The following is an 8,750-nucleotide window of genomic DNA, read 5'->3' as shown; positions in this document are numbered from 1 at the left end:
GCACTTGGGACCATAACTAAATTTTATCTTGAGTCTGAATTTGGGTATAGTTGTCTGCATTAAATCAGTGTCTGAGATAAAATGCCACTAGCTACTCAGAGGAATGTGATCCTGTACTGTCAACAGGTGGAAGTCTACATTTGGTAAAGGCTGAAGGGACAATCTTAGCCTCCGTCTGGATGGGATCCTTTCTGGCTCAGTTTACCCATGAGATTCCTTTGAAAAGGAATGTTTCCCACCTATTCCTGAGTCTAGCTATGAGATGGAACAGATGATGCATGAGATGAAATATCTGTAACTGTACCTGAATTTACACAGAGCCAAGGATGTTTTCTCCTGGCACAATTGGAATGTCACATGTCCCTGCCTTTTTATCCCTCTATAGCAGGTCTCTATGCTCAGAGCAAGTAATAAGTAAAAAGATATGAGTTATTTCGTGTTAGCTCACTAGATAATCTAATATTATTTTTCATCTAGAATTAAAACATGTACAGAAAGTTATGCAAACTGCTTAAGATAATTTTTAAAAGTTTTCAACCAACTTTCTTCATAAGAGTTTAGAGATCATTTATAAATCTTGAAACTGTTTTTGAAGAAGGAAAATACTTTCAGAGAAAATTTTAAAAAATCTCTAGTGTGAGTCTAAGAGACCCACTAAAACCTCCATTTGCAAGACATGTTTCTTGCTGAATTGATGTAACAAATTGTAAAGCAAAAAAGAACTTGCTGTTTTAATCTGAATTTGTAGTTATTCCATCATCTACGCAAGTGTTAATATTTGTAACTGAATGCATATGTGTAAAAATTCATTCCCCTTTTTGAAATTCTGTTTGGCACCCCACCTCCTTTTGTACTTCATTTGGCGAATGTTGTTATGTATGATTACTAATGATTTACTTCTCAAATCCCTCCAAGCTCTCTGAAATATACAGGATGAAGTTCCAAGCAGTGTACCAGACCACTCCGTTATTCAGGTGGCCAGAAGAAAAGCCTGGATCCACCCCTCACACATCAAGGTGACAGATCCTCCCAACCCACCAGACCTGTGGGTAACAGAGCCAACTGGTGACTTACAACTGAAGATAAGAGACTGTCCTGATGTTCTGCCTTTGGCCAGATCCAACTCCTATGCTCCCACCTTGTACTCTTGGACTCTTAATAACACAATAGATGGGACTCTAATTGCAAAAATGTGACTCATGGCCAGCCCACCCTTTCCTTTGATCACTGTGCCCCAGATTCATGTTGTTTCCAAATACACGCATGTGTTCTGAGGGGACCAAACTGCTTGTGGAGACGTGGGCAGAAAAGCAGCCTTTGGTCAACCCAGTCATATGTCTGCCCTGAGGATGGGTCCCTCAAGCATGGGGGACAGGGAAATATCACTGTGCCATTGGGATTGTGCAACCATTACTGACTGGGTCTCTGGTAGCAGCCATAACCACCACATTTCATTTCATTGTAATACCCTTAAGTCATGTAAACCAGTTGTCATCAGGGTTTTGGATTGGACAAAACAGGATTGGAAAACTGGGACACCTTGGGGAATCAGGCTTCATGTCACAGGAAGGGACCCTGGAGCTTTGTTCACTATTCAACACACTCTGGTGCCAAGGGATCTTACTCCTACGGGTTGCAACCCAGTCCTCTACCCACCTCCTGGTGGCGATCGAACCCCAGATGGCCTCCCTTTTTCACCCATTACCATCACCCCTGCAGACTTGGGCAGCACTCTGGTAGACCCCAAGTTTTTCAGACCCGAGCTTAACTTCTGACTGCTTGTATGCAGGAACACCTTTTTGCTGGCAGGCCCCATTTTAGTCCCTATCCTAGTTGCCCTTGGTATGGCAGGATTGGCAGCAGTGGGTACCAAAACCCTAGTGCAAGAGAACAGTTCCCTGGACTCAGTTGAGTCCTAGTTTAAACTATGAACAAGAAAAAGGGGAGAGTGAAGTGCCCACCAGAAATTATACATCAAAGTCCCCTAAACCTGCCACAAGGGGCCCCTACCAAGGTCCCTGGAAACCACCTAATAGGCCATAATGGTGAGGGAACATTTCACCTGTGTTGCTAGAAACATGCCCCAGATTCAGGTCTGTTTATGTTTGTATCCAGGGCTTTTCTAGGTAATCAAGGCTTCACTGGAAATGGCATTACACCCCGTTGGAACCACATATTGTTGATTAGCAAAACCTTATTCTATAAAAGTGTACCTTTCAGAGGACTCAGTGCTGTCTTTCCTATTGGGGAGGCAGTCACCAGCTGGTTAATAAGCACTCCTATCAAATTATAATTGGCTTTGCTGTCCTATTTCTGGGTTGTCCACTTCAGTAGTAGTACTGTCTTGGGTTACATGGATGATGTGATTGTGATCAAATGGAAGAACAAACCTGATTCTGTGGGAATGCATCTGGGGCAGAGTAGAGGCAGTAGTTGGGTTCCCATCACATTGGCATACCTGCTGTATCTGTGGGAACTAAGAGTTCAGGGACACCCATGTTGTTCCAGTGATCAGTGAGGCATACATGAAGAAGTTAGGGCATTGGCGGAGGGGGGAGGGAGGGGGAAAGGCGGGGGCGCCTCAGTACAGTGGAGCCTATAATGAAGTTAGAATATTGGGATTGGTGGCAGTTTTATTAGGCTTCCATCTCTTTTATAATTCATCCAGATTCGAATTCCATGCCTTGAACCCCTTTGTCAGCATTCCAGGGTTCATTAAACCCTACCCCTTTATTCTTTATTTAATAAAGGAATAATGTTAGTCCCTTCCCCTTTTGTCTACATGGGATAGCATGATAGAGGAGTTTTCAATGGCTAAGACAAAAGTATGAGCTTGAAGATTCAAACCCAGGATATCAATAATAAAAGTGGGTTTATGGCCCCCATCCTTATGCTTAGTGAATGAGACCTGACCTGGCCTTTCTGATGTCCAGGAAGAGGCACTTTCAGAAATCAGAAAAGTAGTAGATATGCCGATTTTCAGGCAGTCAGCTTCCCCCACCAATCTCTCTACAAATAGGTTTTGTCTGTGACATTAACCATTAGTATGAATTCTAATTTCTATTTTTTATATAATTTATGTGTAAATAAAGTTCAATTATACAGGGATAGTTAGGTGGTGCAGTGAATAGAGCACCAGCCCTGGAGTCAGGAAGATCTGAGCTCAAATCTGGTCTCAGACACTTGACATTTACTAGCTGTGTGACCTTGGGAAAGTCACTTAACCCCAATTGCCTTGCCTTCCCCCCTCCAAAAACAAACAAATAAAATTCAATTAAACCTTACAACTCAATTTGGCTTTTGGAATGCCCAATTACATACCTTTTCCACTGGAACTGATATCATCCTGTCACTATTCTGCCTCCAGATAGGAGGAAATACCTGCTCTATCAGACCCCCACTCTGCTTCACACACACCATACCAGACCACTCAGATTACCTCAGTTCAGGTCTGGGCTGGAGTTTGAACAGGATAAGATTTAGTGCAATCTCATTATTAGTAATGTCCTTATGAAGAACTTTAGAGAAAGGGCTAACTGGGGAAGAAGCTCTGAGAATCATTTTTCACACCATATAACTAGTAAATTGGTATACATAAAGTACATGTCTAATGATATGTAAAGCCACACAAAAGCAGCTTTCCAGAGGACTGCTGCTGTGAACAGCTTTAAAGATTCTGATTACATAGTATAGTGAACTCTCTATTTATTCAATAACAAATCAGAGCAAAACATTCACAGAAAACCAAGATACAGCCTTCACAATGTTACAGCTTATCACAGAAAATCAAAATATATCATTCCCAATGACTTATCACTAAAATGGTCAAATGGTTTTCACCAAAGTGGTCACAATAGTTTTCAACAAAGTACAACCATTTAGTCAATCACAAAATCCTTAATTCAATCACAAAGTACAAAAGTCAAAGTGCTCTAGCCCTAGTTCACAGGAAATCATAAACTTCTGTAATAGTAATGTAATTTTGATCCCTTTGTATAGGAAAGCTAAGAGGTACATAGCACTGAATAATTAATTAAGCCTCTGTTAAAGAAACAGAAGGTATGAACTCCTATTGCTGATGGAACAGGAAGGGGGTGGCTGCTGCCACTGGGGATGCTGAAAAGAAAAGGTCCCCTAGGTTGAAGAAAATCATTTTTATTTGGAGAACCTGGATGAAGTGATTTTGTTTCTGGGAACCAGTTGAAACTTCTGCTGAGTCTGGGATCCAATCGGAGCTGCCAAAAGATTGAGAAAACATGACTGTGATGGTGGTACTTTGAATGAAGCTGTTTGTGGCTTTGTTAAGCCTTAACTTCCCTGGAACAGAAACTGTGAAGGATTTAAGGTGGACTGGACACTGTAAGCTTCAGCATGGAACAGGAAGTGAGTAGAGAGCTGGATAAGGAGCTGGGAACTGTCTGCCTTTGAACCTAGACAACAGTTTGGGGAATTCAGGTAGGATCTGGGACCATGGGAGGGGATCCAGGGAATCTGAGAGACCACCCCAGGTCAAGCGGAAAGAAGACTTTACTTGGAGACTGTGTACTGACTGAGAAGATTATAATTTACTAGTGACGTAGGGGTGGAGGACTTGTGTATTTTCTGATGATTGAATAGTGAATGATGATTAAAAAGTAATTAATTTGTAACTTGGTGTGCTACATCGTAGATCTTTGACTATTATACTTTGTGTTCCTTAAGGAGGCAAACCTTATTAAGGATGATTGAATGATTGAATGATGGAGTTACTAAATGATTGCTCTTTGTTCAAAACTTTATGACCACTTATGTTAAATTTAGGTTAAAATTATGTGGCCATTTTTCTGTGATAAGTTGTTGTGAACACTATATTTTGATTTTGTGTCATAAGTTGTAATATTGTGAATGTTGTACCTTGATTTACTGTGAATGTTTTGCTCTGATTGTTATGGAATAAATAGAGAGTTCACTATACTGTGTAATCAGAACCTTAAAAGCTGTTCACAGTAGCATTCTTCTGAAAAGCTTCTCATGCTTGACTTTACATCTTCTCAGTCAGTACACAATATCCAATAAAGTCTTCTTTCATCTTGACTGAAGTCTGGCCCTCAGTTTCCATGGTTCTTCTTCCATTGTCCCAGCTCCAATTGTCACCTGGGTTCAAAGGCAGGCAGCTCCCAGTTCTTTGTCCATCTCCTTGTTCAGTTCTTTATCCAGTTCCTGTTCCATATTGACGTTTACAGTGTCCAGTCCACTCCAAGTCTTTCACAGTTCCTGTTTCTGGGAAGACAAAGCTTGACAGAGGCACAATAATATTCATACACTTTGCTGGCCCCATCATCAATTCACTATCTGCCTTCAAAATCAACAGAGAGCCACAGACAAGGTCTGAGAACTCAACACAAATTATAAACCTATATAGAAATCAACACAGACCCACCAAGAAGGTTCAAGAGGACCACACAAATCATTAGTAGAGTTCCAGGACCTCCAAAACCCTCCTCCAGGACTTCTGTAAACATACAACCAGAAAATCCTCTTTCAGGGCTTCCAGTAGGGTCCCAGGGCTCTGTACAAAGTCTTGCAAACAAACATCAACACAGACAGATCAGACAGAATTCCAGGATACCATAGGTTTTCTCCTTCTTGACTCTGCCACCACAAGAGTCCTCTTCTCAGTTCTTTTTTCTGTCTCTATGCCTGGAGCTCTCCTTATATAGTCATTAGCTCCTCTTGGGAGTTCACAAGTTCTAGAGTTCACAAGTTATGGGGTTCACATGTTCTGTTTCTTAACAGACTTAATACAAGCCTCAAAAGAAACTTGAACTGAAAGAAGATGTTGATTCAATAGCTGAAACAAGGTGTGAACTATTTCTGTGCTTGCCATTACACCATGTAACCTTCATGCTTAAGAATCTTCAGTGGTGCTCTTCCTCCTCCCCCTCCTCCACCACCTCCTTCTTCTCCTCCTCTTCCTCACCATCACCACCATCATCTTCCTCCTCTTACTCCTCCTGCTCCTGCTCCTACCGCTGCTGCTTCTCCCTCCGTTCCCTTGTAAAGGACCATCCTGGTGCCTCTTTTGTGAAGCAGCGGCTGAGGAGACCTCCGGACTCGCCATGGCCCACGAAAAGCTGAAGGAAGGAGTCAAAACTGAAAATAACGACCACATTAATTTGAAGGTGGCAGGGCAAGATGGTTCGGTGGTGCAATTTAAGATTAAGAGGCACACACCACTTAGTAAATTAATGAAAGCCTATTGTGAACGACAGGATTTGTCAATGAGGCAGATCATATTCCGATTTTATGGGCAACCAATCAATGAAATAGACACACCTGCACAGTTGGAAATGGAGGATGAAGATACAATTGATGTATTCCAGCAGCAGACAGGAGGCGATTACTAAAAAGATAATCTACAACTCTACTCCAGAACTGGGCTCCCAAGGAAAACAATACATTCACAATTAGAAAGCCAAGATTTGGTTCATCCACATCCTGACTACTGCAGTATAGTTTTCTCTTTTCTTTGATTCCCTTCCTTCCCCATTCCTTTATTGTACATGAAGTAACTGGTGTATGTGCACAGGAATAATGCGTATTTTTTTAAATTAAATGGCTGATGGTATGGTTTGATCAACATCAAATGGAGATGGGGAGGGGAAAAAACAAGCTGGTTCTGTGAAAATATCCCTTTTTCTCCATTAGTGGCATGCTCATTCGACTTTTATCTTTATATTCCAGTAAGTTATTTTGCTCTCACTGTTTAACAACAAGAACAACAACAACAAAAAACACACAAAAAAATCCTTGCATACCTTGTTTGATTGGATAATTTCAATGTTTTTCTTTTATCATCGAAAACTAAGGACAATTTTATAACTTTTTTGTATGTAGCTGTTACATGTAGAGCAATCTCTGTCTCTCAGTAGGGATAAATTACTATAAAGAAATTGATCCTAGATAGTTTTCCCTTCAAGTCAAACATCTTGTTGTTTAAATAAACTTCTTGTTTAAAATTAAAAAAATAATAATCTTCAGTGGCTCTCCATTGCCCTTAGGAAAAAAATAAGAGTAGTTTACTTAAAGTAAACTTTACTTTAGTTGGGTATTTAAATCCCTTCTAAATCTGATTCTCACATATTTCTAAGATGTTTACACATTGTTCTGTTGTACTCTATGTTCTAGACAAGTATCCTACTTATTTCCTCCATACATTTCATTGAAATTCCTTTCTCCAGGTCTTTATGTGGGTGTTGATATGCTGGAATGCTCTCTCTCCTGGTCCTTCACCATTTAGAATCCCTACTTCACTTTAGTTGGTCAGTCAATAAACATTTGGGAAGTGCCTACTATATACCAAGCACCATGCTAAGTGCTAGGGCTACAAAAGGAATCAAAAGACAGTCCTTGCCTTCAAGGAGTTCATAATTTAATGAGCAATAAAACAAGCAAACACATTTGTATGAACAAGTTGTATACAGGATAAATACGAAGTAAATAAAAGAGGGAAAGACACTAAAATTTAGATAGGTTAGAAAAGGTTTCTTGTAGAAAATGGGAATTTAGCTGGAAGTTCAGATAAGTGTCTCTTCCTTCAAAACTTTGATAGTTTCTCTTTTTGTTAGACATCCTGACAATCATGTCTTTAAGTTGTTACATCCTGTGTTTAGTCATTTCTGAACATTTGAAAAGTTCTGGAGATCAGGGATTGTCTTACATTTGTATAATGAGAACCTGAAAGAGTGCTTGGCAAATTATAGCTACTTAGCAATGCTTGCTGATTGATTGAAACCTTTATGATCAATAGGAAGCTTGTCCCCTCAAAGAAAATATGGAGATTTGAAGGAGGCATCTTGGGAATTTGAGTACAGTTTTGAACACATTGAGTTTGAGGTACCTATGAGATATATAGGAGTAGATGTTCTATAGCTTGTTCAAGGCATTACACTGATACTGGGGTGGGGGAGGGGAGTTTAGGAATGAATACCAAGATTCACAAGTCATCTGTGAAGGGAGACATTATAAAACAATAAAAAAATAGATTTGGAGCCAAAATATCTGAGGTTCAATTTTGGCATGACCTGTGATCATGGACAAGTTACTTAAATCTCTAAGGCTCAGTTTTCTCCTTTTTTAAATGACGGGATTGTATTGGATAAGTACATTCCAGATATAAACACATGATTCTATGGGCTTCAGAGAATAATACATGAACCCATTGGGGCAGATGAGATCAAGAAGAATTTAGTAAAAGAGAATCTAGGATGAGTATTGGGATAAGACCTTCCTAATAGATTTGGGATAGGGGATGTTGGTAATATGGATGATGATTTAGTAATGGAGTATGAGAAGGTGTAACACCATGCACAAGCAGCTTTCCAGAAAAATGGTATTGTGAACAGCTTTTAAGGCTCTGATTACATAATATAGTGAACACTCTATTTATTCCATAACAAATCAAAGCAAAACATTCACAGAAAATCAAGGTACAGCATTCAAAATATTGCAACTTATCACAGCACAACAGCTTATCATTAAAATGGCCACATAGTTTTCACCAAAGTGGTCACAATATTTAGAACAGAGAACAGTCATCTCAAAGTACAATAGTCAAAGACTTCCACTCATGGGGCAAAGTCTTAAGTTAAGTCAGTCAGTCACTTATTCAGCAATCAATTACTAAGTATCATTAATCACTAAGTACAATAGAAGATATAGACCCTCCACCCCTAGGTCACTAGTAAACTACAATTTCATCATTACTCAGT

The 8,750-nt window shown here is 39.9% G+C and overlaps 1 pseudogene; it reads left to right on the top strand.

Moving 5' to 3' along the window:
* The first annotated feature begins 6,037 nt into the window (after nucleotides 1-6,037).
* LOC138161579 (small ubiquitin-related modifier 2 pseudogene) lies at nucleotides 6,038-6,423 on the top strand (annotated as a pseudogene).
* Nucleotides 6,424-8,750: the final 2,327 nt, after the last annotated feature.

Source organism: Petaurus breviceps, unplaced genomic scaffold (genome assembly GCF_028583685.1).
Source record: "Petaurus breviceps papuanus isolate PSGF00001 unplaced genomic scaffold, PetGlider_PUasm1.0 118, whole genome shotgun sequence".
In the NCBI taxonomy this organism is placed as follows: Eukaryota; Metazoa; Chordata; class Mammalia; order Diprotodontia; family Petauridae; genus Petaurus; species Petaurus breviceps.
This window is presented reverse-complemented; position numbering and strand designations above follow the sequence as displayed.